The sequence below is a fragment of the Lissotriton helveticus genome, chromosome 7 (assembly GCF_964261635.1).
Source record: "Lissotriton helveticus chromosome 7, aLisHel1.1, whole genome shotgun sequence".
In the NCBI taxonomy this organism is placed as follows: Eukaryota; Metazoa; Chordata; class Amphibia; order Caudata; family Salamandridae; genus Lissotriton; species Lissotriton helveticus.
Window position 1 is genome coordinate 1111388611 of NC_136068.1, and position 15773 is coordinate 1111404383.

A 15773-nucleotide genomic window follows, 5' to 3' on the forward strand; every position below is an offset into this window, starting at 1 on the left:
TTTTTGGAATTTGTCGTAGCTCGTGTAATGCAAAAATACTGAAATTACAGATATTAAGATGGGGTAATTGAGATTTCAACCGGACATACTATAGATCTGCCCCTTCCCCTCTTTGTGTTGCAGCATAGTACAAACAAATAAACAAATTCACATTATTCACATCATTTAATAGCTCACATCATATTTAGGATTGGGATTGGGAACTGAAGACCACCTACACGATTGAAATCTAGTCGGGTTTTCCGAATGGCCAACGCATGCAAATAATCGCTACCGAAATTAACTATCCTCCATTTCTTAGCTTCACAGGTAAGAAGCATCACCTATATGTTAGCTCATAATATAGCTTCTGATATAAATTTCGAGGCTGCGCATATTGAGGGCAGATGGGGTGTCTCAGTTTTAGCACTATCGGTCTTTCCCCACGGAACACTCTATGCCTCTTTTGGCCAGCCTGTCTCTCCCCTCGAACCGTCACAGGTGCCCTCTTTCTCTCTTCCATGAACTCGTCGTTCCGCCGTTCTGTGCGCGTGGCGAGCTCCTGGTACAGAGCGCATCTGCTGCTGAAGCGCGAAGATGCACGCGCGGCTCATTCATCATTGTGTCAACACGTCAGGCTGGGGCTCGGTTGGCACACTATGTTTTCCAGAGCAGAGCCTGCAGAAGGAGGCCGTCATTTCCATGTCCTAAGAGGCGAAGTGGGCTTCGGTGACTAGGGATGTCCATTGACTGGCTGGCTGTGTACAGGTTGGCATCACCCATTAACCTCAATTATTGAGTTCTATATCTCCAGTAATTGGAAAGTATCCCTCAAGACCTTCGACGGCGGTAGTGCCAGTGCATCACAAATAATTAAGTCACGAGAAACTGTGGTTTATGCCACTCGCAATTAGGTGTGTATTTTCGTTCCATGTCACCGGAAAACAGGCTACTGCGCCGGAAGAATTTGTTATATTCCTCCATAATATTATAATCTGACTTGTAAATATGTTAATTGTGGTGAAGCTGAAGGGAGTAAAACTAAGGTTCACAGAATGTAACGTTTTCTAAATACCAGTAATACAGAGCCACACTGTAACAGAGTCTTCTGGCCCAATTACAATTTCATTGCAGTGCAACTGAGGGCCGCTTATGTTCCCTGCTCTGATTGATGAAGAGTTTACAAAGGGCAAGGCACTCAGTACACATGGCACAATTCCAGTTTTGAAATTTGCCACTGACATTTTCCACGCAAGGAAGCATTGTTTGGAAATGAAATGAAGGGCATTTGTAAAGCACGCACATACTCCAGAGAAGTGTCCCAGCGCTGAAATGTAAGGTTTCCTGCCTAACAGTACTGATCATCCTATCAAGCTTGTTGAAAGAGCCAGGTTTTTAGTTTTTTGAACAGATAGCTCAGAAATGGAACGAAGTTCCAGGGGGAGGTTGTTCCAGGCCACCCAGCCAAGGAAAAAAAGAATCTGCCTCTGGTTCTGGCTTGGCGTTTTTGGGGGATTCTGGCTAAATGGCTGCGAGTTGACCTTAAATTCCTAGGAAGGACATAAGCACAAATCCTCTTCCTCAGGTACACTGCTCAGTTCTTTTAAAAGGCTTTGCGAGCCATCACCAGTGTTTTAAAGAGAATCGTCTTTTTGATCAGGAGACAGTTGAGCACTTTTAAATGCAAGGTCATGTGAATTCTTGAGGCAAGGTTCAGAATTATTCTAGACGTTGCATTCTGCACCACTTTAAGTCTATTAAGAAGCTGAAGAAATAAAAACCTTCTAAGGGGTTCACTGATACACCTGGTCCTTTAAACCAACAAAGAAGAGATTGGCACAGAAGCTGTAATATAAAAAAATGCATTTATTAACCTTACACGAGGGAGACTGGTCATACGGTACCCTCAGGCCACTGTAGGAGGCATTCTAAGGAGTCCAGAAAACAGGGGCCTTTTATACCCAGTTTATTGCTGAGTGAGCATGAGGGCTCAAAAGAGGCAGTACAAGTGTGCACATGAATAGCTAGTTACATATAAGGTACTAACAGAGAATACTTAGTCGACAAAGTAGGAGGAGTAACAGAGTTGCTGACATCAGTTAGAATAGCATGACAGTTCTGTAGTAGGGGATCTCTGTGTATAGTCATAATCTAGTGAATAGTCCCGCCCATGTGCGTGGACCCCGGCAATCAAAAATAATCTCTTAAGTTGTCAAAAAATTGCAGAACTGCAAAGACACTTAAGAGAAAATTTAAAGACAAATAATGCAGCCTATATCCACAGGCTACACTGTCCAGTACTTCAACTAGAAATTCCACCAAAAATCCACAAACAGCAAAGCCTGTCCAGATTTCCCTTGCCTCCACTGCAAAACCCCTCAGAAATGATAGAGAGGAAGGCCTGGACAGACAAGCCCCATAGGCTGCCATTATGTGGCTCAAACAGGATACTGTGCCTTTAAGGAAACCTTCTAGAACCTTCTCCCAGTATCCCAGAATGCATAGCAGGTCCCACTGACTTCAGTTCTTTTTTCCGGCTCCTGCTTACAGGACCCTGGCATTGAGCTCTCCCTTGTTTCAAGGGGTTATTGCATGTTTTGGCACTTTTGCATTCTAAAAGTGTTGCAGTTTACTTTCTTGGTTTTCTCTTCTCTTCTGTGTGCTGCTTCAGGTGTTTTAGGGCTCTAAAATGCCTGGCCTCTTTGTGAAGTGTCCAGCATGTGAGAGGAAGAAGGCCAGAGGTGATCCACATGATATCTGCATCGTCTGCCTCCCTGAAGATCATGTCCCTGAGGAGTGTGTCATCTGCCAGCAGTTTACAACTCGCACTCTGAAGGAAAGGGCGAAGATCAGGCTGTCTGGCCTTGAGGAGAGGCGCCTGCAGGCTGCAGGTGGGTCTGGGCAGTCAGGGAAGGTTCCCTCTGCCTCTGCTGAGGCCTCTGGGGGGCTCCCCAGAGGCAGGAAGCCCAGCAAGCGATCCCGGTCTCCGTCGACGTCGATAGCGTCGACGACGACGTCGAGAGGGATGACGGCGGTGTGCTCCCCTTCTCCCCGGGGCTCCGGGTCGAGACATCGGGACGACTCGACGTCGAAGCCACCGTGGACGAAGCCGCCGTCGACGTCGTCTTCGGCGTCGACGTCGAGGGCTTCATACCGACGTCATGGACATCGGCGCTCGCCGTCGAGGCGACACCGCCGGTCGACGTCGAGGGGATCCTCGACGTCGAGAACATCCAGACGACGACGGCGACGCTCGTCGTCGAGGAAGGACCGTTCGACGTCGAGGAGGCGTGCGACGTCGAGGAGAAAGAGGTCGACGTCGAGAAGAAAGAGGTCGACGTCGAGGAGTCGGCGCTCGACGTCGAGGGATCGGCGTTCGACGCCGAGGAAGAAGAGGTCGACGTCGCGGAGGCGGCGTTCGACGCCGGAGTCAAGGAAACGCCCTTCGACGCCGGAAAAGCGACGCTCGACGTCGAGCAGACGGAGGTCGACGTCTAGGAGTCGGTCAGGCTCTCCAAAACGTCGCAAGAGGGATTCTAGTCCCAGGAGTCGCACTGCTTCCAGTGGGGGACGCAAGAGGAAGCGGTCTCCGGCTGAAGGGGCGGGCTCTCAGCCCTCTTCGCCTAAAGGATCGCAGGGCACGGTGTACTCTGCGGTGTACACTCCTTCTCGGCCTCGGTCGACGCATACACCTGTTCCGAAGGAGGTCACTCCTCCTCCTCCTCTGCCTCAAGAGGATCCTCCGACGCTGCCTCCACTTCCAGCGGACGACCCGCCGCCACCGGTCCCTCCGCGTGGGCCGGCACCGCAGCCGGAGGTGCCTCCGCCGAGGTCCACTTCGCTGCCGTTTTTGCCTGTACCTCCTAAGGGGACCCCTAAACCTGCGCCCAAGGAGGCTCCGAGGAAGACTCCACCACGGAAACCGGTGGGGAGGCCACGGACTGGCAGGTCTCGCTCTCGCTCTCGCTCTGGGAGACGGGACAGGTCGCGACACAGATCGTCCTCGCGGTCGAGACGCCGCCATAGGAGGCGCGAGTCTCGCTCCCGCACGGGATCCTCTGGCTCCAGGGATCGTTCTCCTACCCTGTCGGGATCACCGGATACGAGGGTGTCCCCTATTGATGACCTGGTGGCGTTCCAGGATGTCCTCTTGAGGGGCGCTGCGAAGCTGGGCATACCCCTGACAGTGCCCACGCCAAAGACGTCCGTGATCTTTGAGACGTTGCACCAAAAACACTCGTCTCGCCCTCTCCTTCCTCTGGTACCGGGCCTGGAGGAACCAGCTATGGACCTTTTCCTCACCCCAGCGGTGACAAAGGCGGCACCATCTAGGTTGCTGAGGAAGTACCGGGCCCCGGATTCGGATCCGGCTTTTCTGAGAGCGGAGCCACCTCCGGACTCCGTCATTGTGACGGCGGCACGCAAACAACATGCCTCCGCTCCGTCATCCACGGTTCCCCCGGATAAGGAGTCCAGGTGGATGGATTCTGCAGGGAGAAAGGTCTGTGGAACTGCCGCCACCTCCATGAAGGCTGCGAGTGCCACGGCGCTGTTGGGTCGGTACGCCCGCGCCCTCTGGGACTACCTTGAGCGTTTTGCGGAGCACTTGCCTCGTGAACAGCGTGAGGATTTTCAGGAAGTGCTGAGTGAAGGGATGCTGGTGGCCAACCAGATCATCAGTGCGGCAGCGGACTCTTCCCTGTTGGCTGCTCATGGGTTTTGCCATGGGGTCAACCAGAGGCGTCACGCCTGGCTCCGTCTTACGTCCCTGAAACCGGACGCACAGCAGAGGGTGGCCAACCTGCCGTTCTCCGGCAAGTCTCTTTTTGGACAGCATGCGGACGACGAGATGGCCCGCATGAAAGCGGAGGCCGAGACGCTCACGGCGGTGGGCCTCGAGAAGCCTAAGGAGACGAAGAAGCCGTACCGCTCTTTCCAACGGCGGTCCGGTGGACAAGGCCGTGGACGTGGCCAGGCTTCGGGACATTCGCAACAGCAACAACAGTTCCGTAAGCCGTTCCAGAAGCGCCAGAGGGGCAGGGGAGGCCAGCAGTCGGCTCCGACGCCCAAGGGCCAGGCTGGGTCTAGGCCCTAGGAACTTACTTCCCCCGGATCCGTTACCCACTCCGGTAGGGGGAAGCATCCAATTTTTTCCGGCAGAGTGGAGAAAAATTACTCAGGACAAGTGGGTGCTGAATATTGTTTGCAATGGATACAGTCTTCGGTTCACCAGCCCGCCTCCATCGATTCCTCCGGTCAGCTCGCGGTTTCAGCTGCTAGAGCTCCAGGTGGAGGCCGATACCCTGTTAAGGAAAAGGGCGATAGAAGACGTGCCTCTGTCCCAGAGGGGAAGAGGCCTGTACTCCCGGTTCTTCCTGGTTCGCAAGAAGGACAAGAACGAGTTCAGGCCCATTCTGGACTTGCGACAGGCAAACAAGTGGATTCGCAGGGAAAAGTTTCGCATGCTGTCGTTGCATCAGATTTATCCTCAGTTGCAACAAGGGGACTGGCTCTGTGCCATAGACCTACAGGATGCATACTTCCATGTGCCCATTGCGCGCAAACACAGGAAGTTCCTGCGGTTCCAAGTCGGCACCAATCATTATCAATACACAGTACTCCCATTCGGACTGAAGTCTGCGCCGAGAACATTCTCGAAGTGCATGGCGGTGGTGGCGGCGCACCTGCGGAAGAACAAGGTGTTTGTCTACCCGTACCTGGACGATTGGTTGATCAAGGCATCCTCCTTCTCGGAAGCGCGAGCACAATTCCAGAAGACGTGCGTTCTCTTGGACAAGCTGGGGCTGCACATCAACATGGCCAAGTCGGTCCCGACTCCGGTCCAATGCATACAGTACTTGGGAGCCTCCATCGATACGCTGTCAGCAAGCGTGTCTCCTTCGGAAGAGCGACGATTATCTCTCCTTCGGAAGGCTCAGGCTCTTATGTCGACTCCATCTACAACAGTGAGGACGGTGTCTTCTCTACTGGGTTCGATGGCCTCTTGTATCTTCCTGACGCCGCACGCACGCCTGCACATGAGACCGTTGCAGGAGTGCTTGGAGGACCAGTGGGATCAGAGGACAGGATCCTGGGACGACAGGATACGTCTGTCTCTGCATGCTCTTCAGTCTCTGAAGTGGTGGTGTTCGGCGGAGAATCTCCTCAGAGGGGTTCCTTTTCACAAGGACATTCCCACGCAGACTGTCGTGACGGATGCTTCTCTCCTGGGATGGGGAGCGCACTCTGGGACTCTGCAGATTCAGGGAACGTGGTCTCCGGTGGAGGCCACTTATCACATCAACTTCCTGGAACTCAGAGCTGTTCACTTGGCACTGAAGGCTTTTCTTCCGTCCTTCCAGACCAGCTCCCTGCTTGTGCAAATGGACAACACTACCACGATGTACTACCTCAACAAGCAGGGGGGCTCGAGATCTCGCACTCTGTCACAGGAGGCGCAGACGATCTGGCACTGGCTCCTGGCCAGAGGGCTGACGGTGACGGCTACCCATCTGCCAGGTGTGCAGAATGTTCAGGCGGACAAACTCAGCAGACTCATTCAGGAAAACCACGAATGGGTCATAAACGACGAAGTGCTGGGAGAAGTCTTCGCAAGGTGGGGAACTCCGGACGTAGATCTGTTCGCCACCGCCGAAAACAGCAAATGCCGAGACTTCGCCTCCAGGTACTACCAGCCGGGGTCGCTGGGGAATGCGCTATGGATCAGCTGGTCGAACAGCTTTCTGTACGCTTTTCCACCCATTCCCCTGATTCCGGCGGTACTCATCAAGCTGGCCCGGTCCAGGGCTCGGATGATTCTCATTGCCCCGGAGTGGCCCAGGCAGTGGTGGTTCACGGACCTGCTTCACCGATCTCTCCTTCCTCACATTCGGTTGCCGTGCAGGCCGGACCTTCTCACGAAGTTCGGGGGGCGGATGTTACACCCCAGCCTCTCGTCTTTGAGTTTGGCGGCATGGCTCCTGAGATAGTGCAGTATGGACATCTGAATCTGCCCGCGGATTGCATGGACATACTGAAGGAGTCTAAGAGACCTTCCACTAGGACTTCATATGCTTACAAGTGGAAGAGGTTTTGTATCTGGTGCCAGTCTAGGAACCATGACCCTACGACCTGCAAGGAAGATGTCATCCTTCCTTACCTTTTACATTTGGCGCAGTCTGGCCTTAATGTTCATTCCATTAGGGTTCATCTTGCTGCATTGACTGCCTACAGGAAATGCCCTTCACAGACTTCTTTTTTCCGGATCCCTGTGATCAAAGACTTTCTGGAAGGATTGAAGAAGGTGTTCCCTCCTGTCAGGCTTCCCTCGCCTTCATGGGAATTGAATGTGGTGCTGTCCAGATTGATGAAGGAGCCTTTTGAACCCATTCACAAGGCTTCGTTGCAGCACTTGTCCTGGAAGGCGGCGTTCCTCGTGGCCATTACATCGGCCCGCAGGGTGAGTGAAATTCAGGCGTTGTGTTGTACTGAACCTTATACTGTCTTTCATGCTGCTAAGGTTGTGATGCGTACTCACCCTAAATTTCTTCCCAAGGTTATTTCTGATTTTCATGTCAACCAGACCATAACTTTGCCTACGTTTTTTCAGAATCCTTCCTCTCCGGCGGAACGATCTTTACATTCCCTGGATGTGAGGAGGGTGTTGAAATTTTATCTGGATAAAACCAAAGATATTCGTAGGTCAGACCAATTGTTTGTCAATTATGGATCAGTCAGGACGGGTCTTGCTACCTCTAAGCAGTCCATTTCTAGGTGGATTGTGTCCTGCATTCAATTGTGTTACCAAAAAGCTAATAAGACCTTAGGAGGTAAGCCTAAGGCTCATTCCACCAGGGGCAAAGCTGCCACGACAGCCTTGCTCCGTAATGTGCCGATTGCAGAAATCTGCAAGGCCGCCACTTGGAAGTCGGTTCATACCTTTGTTAAGCATTACTGCCTGGACTCTGATGCCAGGGCAGACGCTCAGGTTGGGCAGGCTTCGCTGCGGAATTTGTTCGCGCAGTAGTGGCGTCATGTTCTTTCTCCACCGCCGCTTTGGTGTGGGGATGGGCTTGCCATTCTATTCACTAGATTATGACTATACACAGAGATCCCCTACTACAGAAGGAGTAGTTTCTGTTCTGTAACTCCAGTTCTGTAGTAGGGGTATCTCTGTTATAGTCATAAGCGCCCGCCCTCCTCCCCGGTGGAGAATTGTTCATGTAATTAATGCTACAGGTCTGGCGTTTTACGCCTTCAAAAAGAACTGAAGTCAGTGGGACCTGCTATGCATTCTGGGATACTGGGAGAAGGTTCTAGAAGGTTTCCTTAAAGGCACAGTATCCTGTTTGAGCCACATAATGGCAGCCTATGGGGCTTGTCTGTCCAGGCCTTCCTCTCTATCATTTCTGAGGGGTTTTGCAGTGGAGGCAAGGGAAATCTGGACAGGCTTTGCTGTTTGTGGATTTTTGGTGGAATTTCTAGTTGAAGTACTGGACAGTGTAGCCTGTGGATATAGGCTGCATTATTTGTCTTTAAATTTTCTCTTAAGTGTCTTTGCAGTTCTGCAATTTTTTGACAACTTAAGAGATTATTTTTGATTGCCGGGGTCCACGCACATGGGCGGGACTATTCACTAGATTATGACTATAACAGAGATACCCCTACTACAGAACTGGAGTTACAGAACAGAAACTACTCCTTACTCACTAAGAGCAGGTGTATTCTAGAAGCAAGGCCTTTTTGAGCAAAAGCAAGGCTCTGGCTCAGTGCTGAAGGAGTTACGTAAAAAAGATGACACAAGCAGAATACAAGGGCAGTCAACAGTGAAGAAGGAGAAAGCAAATAGTGAGCACATGGCTAACTAAAATGGCTGCCAAGTGCAAAATGACTTTCAGCTCTTGCTAACAGCAATTTTTGAAATCTTTAACAGATAGTCCTTTTAGCATGAGTTAAAGACATTCCTATGACCTAGTAGGAACATAGAAAATATTTTTCACGTTTATTCTCATAAATTCATCAATATCCTAATCCTATACTAGGTGGGCTTTTTTCATTCTAAAGATTTCATTAAGCGGGTATATATATGGTATAAGCAGGAGTACAAAGGGAACAGAGCATTGGGTCATAATTAACATACATATAGCAGGAGAGAGTAATGACTATTATCACAAACAGAACCATCAATATTTTTTAACCATAAGCAAAAAGCAAATCCTAGAATCATCTAGTCTAATTCTATGTAAAAAACATTTTCAATAGACTTTTCCAGTGTTTCTTTTATGAGGGCAAGAGTATCAATTTATTTAGTCAAGGAAAGGGCAAAGTAACATTTGTCACTTGCACAGAAGAATGTCTCTCTCGCAAAAAAAACATTATTCCTAATGCAAATATTAAAGCAGTGAAACAAATTATTACAAACATTATCCTGGCCCCAAGGGACCAGGAGGACCACACAGGGACATAGGAATTAGGATGAGAAGCCGCAAAGGGCTGCTCCTCCTCAAAAATGGGATGTCCGAAAGGGTACATCACTAACAAAAAAAAGAGGTCCATGGGAAATTGAAGCAGCTATACAACCAGCCAGAGGGGAGCCTTCTCCCTGTATCCGTTTGAGCCTCACAGGCAGGCTCTTGTTGTTCCCACGGTGGAGCTGCACAACTCGCAAATCAGGAATCACGGCCCAGTTTGAGAAGAAAAAGTCTTTCAACGATCCTGTCCAATGTCTCAGTCTGTGCACCAGTTTTCTTCTCTTTAATCTAACAGGCACCAGAGACACAGCACCTGTACCCTAAACTCAAGTCCTTCCCTAACTCCTGTATTGCTCTGCTGTCGCACTACTCTTTTGTTGGGGCCACAAATTCTATGCAGTGTGCCCAGGTATCTTTTGATCAACAAACACAGGTGCAAACTTTCATTCGCGTTGGGACCAGGATTCAGGGGCCTAATGCTAGGATCTCTGAAGCAACCCTCGTTTCAAAAGGGGTCACCTCAAGCAAAAGCCTCCTTGCCTCCTGGTCAGTCTGTGACTCTCTCAGCTGGGCATTAAAAACTTGATCCATGATTTCTCCTTTCTGATTTGTGATCCTGTCTTTTGCCCAAGACATTGTCAAGGGTACACACTTCTCATCCCAGTGCTTCCGCCTTCACTGAGGTCCTAGTTGCCAGCAACTCCTGTGCTGGTTACCTTCACCTTGGCTTCAAGCTGGACTGGTGCTGACTCCCCAAGCTTGATCTGACGTCCGTGCCCCTCTGGCAATTTTTTGTAAGGCAGCAAATATCTATTGGTGGACAGAACAAAAGGTCTTTATACAAGGCATACAAATAATTTATCAACAGAGAGTACAGTCTCAGAATACTTCCTAGTCTTGGGTCGCCCCATATATTAGCAAGGTACCCAAGAACCACTTCATCTATCTGAGAGTAAAAGAAAAACCTGGACCTATTATTACACTATTTGAAGCAGCTAAGGAAGTCTGTGTTCATTTACTAAATTCTGAGGAAAAGAGAAAAACAATACAGACATACTCCAAATCCTTACATTTGTGTATTCCTATATTATTCATCTGAAGACCCTCAAGAGAGAGAAATCTTCTACACTTTTACTCGTGACTTTGCATCACTTGTACAGGACTGCAGACACTTCTAAAATGATTTCTCTTAATAAAAGCACCTAAATTGTACGCTTAGGACCATGCTCTTATATTATAGATGCAGCAGGAAAATCTAAAACTGCTAATTTAACAGGGATTCTTATTACATAAAGAACTAAACAAAACTTCAACATAGTGGGTACATACATTTCTCCAGCAGAACATATTGTGACAAAGAAACTCCTATAAAAAATATTTTCTTCAAAAATGTTTGCTAAGGAGCAGATGGGCATCTTTCCTGCATTTTAGTTTTCATGATCCAAACTATGCAATATCAGCTCTAATAAGGGCTGTCAGCTTATTCACACAGACTAGCTAATAATAATGGTGTTATCACCTGAGAATTTTAGAACAAATACTACCCACATCTAGTTCCCCTTAAAGGGCAAATAAGGGAACAGCAATCTAGACTACTCATCCTTTCATAATTTCATCAGACAGGATGGGCAGTAACATAGCATATGTATTTTTTCTCATTTTATTACATGCAAACACGTTTAAAACAGTATTACTGAATAGCCAAATAAATGTCTCATGGCTGTTTCCCAGACAACTTAGACAGACTAAAAGAAAAGTGAGAAAAAGAGAGAAAACATAAACTTGCCTACCATTAATTTGTAGAGGAGCTAACCTCCTTCCCCCATTTCGACAGTAGGAAACATAAAACAGGTTTCACTTCTGTCGACACTATTAACCTCTATTTGTGGCAACTGGGCACAAACACACTTGTAGTAGGTGAATAGCACATTTAGCTAGCTAGAAAACATTAATAACTAACCACCAATTCCTTTAGCAATTGTACTAGTTGTAACATGAGGGCGAATGAATACAAACTGAATCTCATTGCCTCCTTATTTCAGCTGTTCACAGTAATCTTTAAGCTAAAACCATTAGTGCTATATACATGGCAGAGTCATCTCTGCATATAACATACAAATGCTGCTATCCCTTGATAATGTTATTCAATAGGATAACACCACCTGCACATTTCCTACACTTGTATTATATCTCAAGAAAACAGTGATATCCCTGTGTGCTCCTAACAAAATATGCAATAATTCCTTTAGCTAATGTTATCTAAAACATTACTTATAGTGCTTTACCCTACAGTGTGAGGATCAGGATATTTAAGTAAATCAAAGAAATCACATACTGTCACTGTGGCTAGGGTTGGCCAGTTCTAAAAACAGACTTTGACCCTTAAACCTTATGCCCCCTGTCTGAGAAGGGCTATGCCATACAGACTTTCCAATTCAAAGCAACTATGAAGAATCACAGCTAAAAGCAGTCCTGTTCCATTCCTGTTTTCCAGTAATTTAGAGGCACGCTTAATAACTTCTGCTGGTTTTTATATACTAATTTATTTGTAAGCAGTGTGCAGTGTGCTTTACTAGCATCATCAATTTGTGTTATACGTAAATGTGTGCATTTACTGAAGCCTAAGATCAGTTTGAGTGGCAGAACTGCTTTTAAACAGTACATTTTGCCCAATTTCGACTTTGGTGTTAGGAGCACTTAAAAATGAATAACCTACAATGTTTTGGCATATTAGTCATCCCCAGAGTGTTCCCTAGATATCCCAGGAATGAGGGTTCAGAAATGTATAAGGTACACCCTTATAAAAATGAGTTTTGTACTTCTGGGTAAAGTGACATTTCACATTTTAGTTCCCCCGATTGCGGTACAGCACTGCTTAAATTCAACATTGATGCTAGGAGTTCATAGTATGATCATTAGGCAGTATAGAGATTAAAAAACACATTTAGTGCACTCATTTTTAATAAACATTTTGTTCATATAATCAAAATTCCCCCCCTGTTTTTTTTTTTGAATAACACCAACCCTCTTGATGGTTTCACATATGAAAAGCAAGCCTCATTCCTTTTTGCCCTAAAATGTATTTATTTATAACACTAAGCACAAAAGCCTTACTTGAAACATGGAAAGTCTGCACATCTTTTTAAAGGACAGTTATTATTTAACATCAGAACCACAGATTTGCTTATTTAAAAAGGCATTAAGAAAGGAAATCTCTACTTCCAATCTTTTCTCTGTTATCCAAAATAATGAAACTGTCTTTTGCAACTTTTAAAATCAGCAGTCTGTAATGCAGTAAAATCTAGTTAACTCAACAGTTTTTCTGTGTGGCTTGGGACCAGAAATAGCCATGTGTTATTGCAGTTGTTGCTCTGACCAGCAGGCGTCAAATTCGGCACCTTTCTCATGAGAAAAAAACCTTTTCTGTATTTGTAATGCCCTGACAAAGTGTAATCTCCGTTAGTTGTGTCAGATAGCTTCTTCTCAGTGAGACAGTTTAAACACAGCTGTTGGAAAGGTTTGTTTTTCTCTGGTGCTGAAAGTAAGCATGTCATAGTCTATTTAAAAACGGAGGCATTACAAGGCAGTCAAATTCTATTATGTTGTGTTTAGATCAGCAACAACCAATTTACTTAGATGATGTGAATGCCTTTTAATATCTAATACAATGTATCTAAGGAAAATGCTGTAACATTTTGCATTTTAGTCCAAATTATTGCAAATCACACAATTTCGTTGTTTCCCTTCCTTTCAATGAGGCCTATTTTATTCCTATTGAATGTGAATTCTAATTTTATCTTTAACATTGTGGCAATTTGCACACATGTATAGTTTCTTACTTTGTCAATTTAATAGTAGCATGCAGCTATTTAGCATATGTTATACAATTCATTTCTGGATTTTTTATTTAATATGTCATTAATTAAATGACATTTTGCATAACAGAATGATGACAAAAAAAACACTTTGAGCTAATTCCAGACATTTTCAGAAGGGAGTCATACACTCAGAACACACAATACAGCACGCTTAAGGCTAGCCATTCTTGTACAAAGACCGCAATCGCTACTTACTCACACAAGTACCACCGATGTCAAATCACAAACCACATAGACATTTAAACACACAATTAACCCACAAATCAACACTTAGGACAGAACCAAGAGACAGCCCACAGACTGTAATTAAACTAAACCATCTGTGTATACTAATTGTAAGTCATATTTACAAGAAGAGCTTCTCAAAAGTAGACGGAAAAAAAACTGCACCTAAACAGCCAAAAGACTATTCCATTTTCAAGAAGTCAAAATATACCAAATTTGTCAGTTTTGGCTGGCAGAACACTAAAAAAAAAAAACATTGTGCATCTCACCACTTATGGAAGTGCACAGAATAGGATCATTTTAATGTACATATTTAATTCCATGGAGTACTTAGTCACCAAGGAAGAAATACGTTTTTTATACCTAAACCTATTTAGGTCTCCCATCTAGGGAAACCGCTGATTCCATTCTAATTCCATTATGGTACCTCCAAGAAAGCAACACATTCTTTGATGTGCGCTTAAAACAGGCATGCCAAAAATATTGCAGCATATACAATATTATACAGCAGTGGCACTTAACGCAATATGTGCCGTTAAGAATTATTTAAAAGTTAGAGAAAAGTCTCCTCATTACCTGCCTACACAAATTGCAATTCATAGATTTCCAAGTTTCAAAATCTTTGGGCAAACCAAAACAAGGCACATGTCTATGACCTGTCCAAGCGCAAATCTCCAGCCTGTCACTGCCAAGTTCTGAGTGACCTGACGGTCGTTTTAAAATACTCACGCCAAAAAGGTTCTCAATCAGGAGTTGCAAACAGTTGGATGATCAGATCAGAGAGACCAGAAATATACTGGGCTGCAGAGGCAGAGAATCTCCGTGCGCAGAGTACCTCCTTAGTAGATTCCTGTCCTGTCCTCCTCAGTAGATTCCTGGCTCCCATCAAGACCACTCCCTTGGATAGCCGCTTCTCCGATGAGGTCCACGTCGGGCACCATTTGAAGAAATAAAAACCTTCTGAGGGGTTCATTGATACACCTGGCCCTTTAAACCAACAAAGAAGAGATTGGCACAGAAGCTGTAATATAAAACAATCCATTTATTAACCTCACATGAGGGAGACTGTGTCATACGGTACCTTCAGGCCACTGTAGGAGGCATTTTAAGGAGTCCAGAAAACAGGGGCCTTTTATGCCCAATTTATTACTGAATGAGCATGAGGGCTCAAAAGAGGCAGTACAGATGTGCACGTGAATAGCTAGTTACATATAAGGTACTAACAGAGAATACTTAGTCAACAAAGTAGGAGGAGTAACAGAGTTGCTGACATCAGTTAGAATAGTCTGACAGTTATTCACTAAGAGCAGGCGCATTCGAGAAGCTAGGCCTTTCTGAGCACGTGCAAGGCTCTGGCTCAGTGCTGCAGTAGTTAACTAAAATAGATGACACAAGCAGAATACAAGGGCAGTCAACAGTGAAGAGGGAGAAAGCACATAGCGAGCACATGGCTAACTAAAATGGCTGCCAAGTACAAAATGGCTTTCAGCTCATAATAACAGCGATTCTTGCAATCTTTAACAAAGCTATTCAGGAAGACACAAGTAAAGTGCATTTCGGTAATAATGTCTGGAAGTAATCAAAGCCTGGATTACCATTTTCCTGTTTTCAACAGACATGAGGGGTAAAAACAAGAGCATAGCAGCCTAACATGGAGTCAACCAGAGCCTGAATTTGAGGTAGAAAGACAAGGCTCTGTCAATTTTGACTCCTAAATTTTTTATTGTGCACTGTTGTGTGCCAGGGAGGGGCAGCATGCAGAGGCCAAGTCCTCCAAACATCAGGTGCCATGGAACCAAAAAAATATAATCACTGTTTTATCGGGATTACATTTTAATTGCTTATGGACAACCAATTGAGCACATTGGTGAGGCAAGATTTAATAACTCCTACATCAAAACGTGCCCCTTTTTCACATGTGAAAAGCAACTGTGTGTCATCAGCATATGATATTACCTTCACTTCCTATGTCTCAGCTAGCACAGCTAGAGGTGTGAGATAGGCATTAAATAAGGTGGGGCTTAATGGTGAACCTTGATGCAAGCCAACTGCCAACTCACAAACTGGAGAAGAAACCGGGGGAATCCACAGTTCTTGGCTTTTATTGTTCAAAAAGTCAGCCACTTCTAGACGAGGCCTTCAATCCCAATGGATTGTGGACGAGCGTACAGTCTCTCGTGGGGAACTGTATCAAACGTTGCCGATATCTCCAACATAATCA

At 46.2% G+C, this 15773-nt stretch overlaps 1 long non-coding RNA gene across 1 annotated transcript in view; it reads left to right on the plus strand.

The window, feature by feature from the left end:
* The first annotated feature begins 617 nt into the window (after positions 1–617).
* The window catches only part of LOC144767258 (uncharacterized), a 166510-nt gene continuing 151354 nt past the window's right edge, over positions 618–15773 (plus strand). Inside the window, exon 1 of the long non-coding RNA XR_013598124.1 lies at positions 618–747. This is a non-coding gene — a long non-coding RNA (uncharacterized LOC144767258). The remainder of the gene's footprint in view (positions 748–15773) is intronic.